The sequence below is a fragment of the Apaloderma vittatum genome, unplaced genomic scaffold (genome assembly GCF_000703405.1).
Source record: "Apaloderma vittatum isolate BGI_N311 unplaced genomic scaffold, ASM70340v1 scaffold7571, whole genome shotgun sequence".
NCBI classification, from domain to species: Eukaryota; Metazoa; Chordata; class Aves; order Trogoniformes; family Trogonidae; genus Apaloderma; species Apaloderma vittatum.
In genome coordinates, this window is record NW_009698434.1 from 1 (window position 1) to 2,316 (window position 2,316).

The window sequence follows — 2,316 nt, forward strand, 5'->3', positions numbered from 1 at the left end:
TGTCCGTGTTAGTGGCCAGCCCAACCCTAACTCATGACAAGGTGTTATTTTCATTTTAGTAGAACAAGGAAATGCATTGGTAAAGTAATGTTAACAGTGGTTTTTAAAGACTTCAGCTTCATCTTAATTTTTACCTGCAAAGGTCCCATTTGTACGTATTGGTTCTATATTAACCACTTGAAACTGTGATTTCAGATACTGTTTCTCACGCAGTACCATGACTAAATTGTATCAACCACAGAGTAATATGACTCAATTTTCATCGTATTAGGAAGGTATCAACATCCAATATACTCAGTGCCTTGTACAGACCACCTGCTCCAAAGAAGTTGTAATAAGGATATCGGTCCTGCCAAATTGTTTGAGCACATGTATAAAGTTCCATTTCTCTCTTAGACCAAGCAGTTCTAGTTTGTCCTAACATTTTGCACACCTTTGCAACAAGTGAGCAATATTGAGTCTCCACAGAGATTAATAAAAAGGCTAATGTCCTAAACCAGGTTTTCAAACAATTTTGGAAGGTTTTTTGAATAGATAAGGTAAAATGTTTTAATCCACTGCTAAAAAGTATCACAAGCTATCATCCATTTTAACTGTTTTTAACAGGTTTATAACATAAGAGTTGTTGGTTTAAGGTGCACGTTTTTCTCCATGCAGAGGGCCAGTCACTGTTCAAATAAATCTTTATCTGTGTGATCTGCAAAATTGGCTCTGTACGCCCTGCAGAGGGGAGGCAGAAAATGTGAGATACATTTTTGTTTCATATTCATATATGAAATTCTACTGAAGTCAGAAAACTTGCACATGTAACCAAGAGCTAAATGTGATCCCTGCCCTCTATCTATAATGTGTGCAAAGGGATCTACATGAGTAAATTTTATGCTTGATTTCTTTCAAAAGTGAATATAAAAGGTAGCAGTAAATTTAAGCCCACAGGGAATTTTCCACATTGTACTATATGACAGTTTCATTGCGTACTACTCATGAAAATTGAACTTGATATGAGCTATGATTATGACAAAGGTAAGTGAGAGTGTGGTTTTCACTTTGAGTATTCTTCCCCTTTGTCCTTTATCTGTACTTCTGGACACCTTAAATAGCTAGGGAGATGTTTCATGACAAAAGTTTTCACATATGGCAGACACTAATTAATTAGTTAATAATATATGAATCTTGCCCTACATTATGAGTATAATCACCCAGATGGGAAACCAGAAAAATTGATTCTAAAGATTTAGTTGACACTTTCATCCTGGTAATGTTCAGCGACTCTGATATTTTCATATATCTAATCAGACTCATATCAGTTTATAAACTGATGGTAGAGAATTCAGCAACATCCTACTCATCTGTGTATCACAGAATCACAGAATGTCAGGGGTTAGAAGGAACCTTGACAGCTCATCTAGTTCAACCCCTCTGCCAGAGCAGGATCACCTAGAGTAGATCACACAGGAACATGTCCAGGTGGGTTTTGAACGTTTCCAAAGAAGGAGACTCCACAACACCTCTGGGCAGCCTGTGCCAGTGCTCTGTCACCCTCACAGAAAAAAAGTTTTTTTCCAATGTTTTTGTCAAACCTCCTATGTTCCTGCTTGCATCCGTTGCAAGTCACTCCTCAGTCTACTGAGACTCCAAGCTAAAGAGACCCAGCTCCTTCAGCCTTTCCTCATAAGGGAGATGTTCCCCTCCCTTCATCATCTCTGTGGCTCTGTGCTGGACTCTCTCAAGCAGTTCCCTGTCTCTCTTGAGCTGAGGGGCCCAGAACTGGACACAATATTCCAGATGTGGCCTCATCAAGGCAGAGTAGAGGAGGAGGAGAAACTCTCTTGACCTACTAGCCCCATCACTTCTAATAAACCCCAGGATGCCATTGGCCTTCTTTGGCCACGAGGGCACATTGCTGGCTCATGGTCATCCTGCTGTCCACTAGAACCCCAAGATCCCTTTGCCCTACACTGCTCTCCAACACATTAGTCCCCAGTCTATACTGGCGCATAGGATTTTTCTTTCCCAGGTGCAAAACTCTACACTTGCCCTTGTTGTATTTCATACAGTTTCTCCTCGTCCAAATCTCCAGCCTGTCTAGGTCTCACTGAAATGACAGCACAGCCTTCTGGTGTGTCAGCCACTCCTCCCAGTTTAGTGTCATCAACAAACTTGCTGACAGTGCTCTCTAATCCCTCGTCCAGGTCATTGATGAATATATTGAACAGCACTGGACCCAGTACTGACCCCTGAGGGACTCCACTAGATACAGGCCTCCAACTAGACTCTGCCTCATTGACAAAATTGCTTTGGTTAGTGAGAATCAGA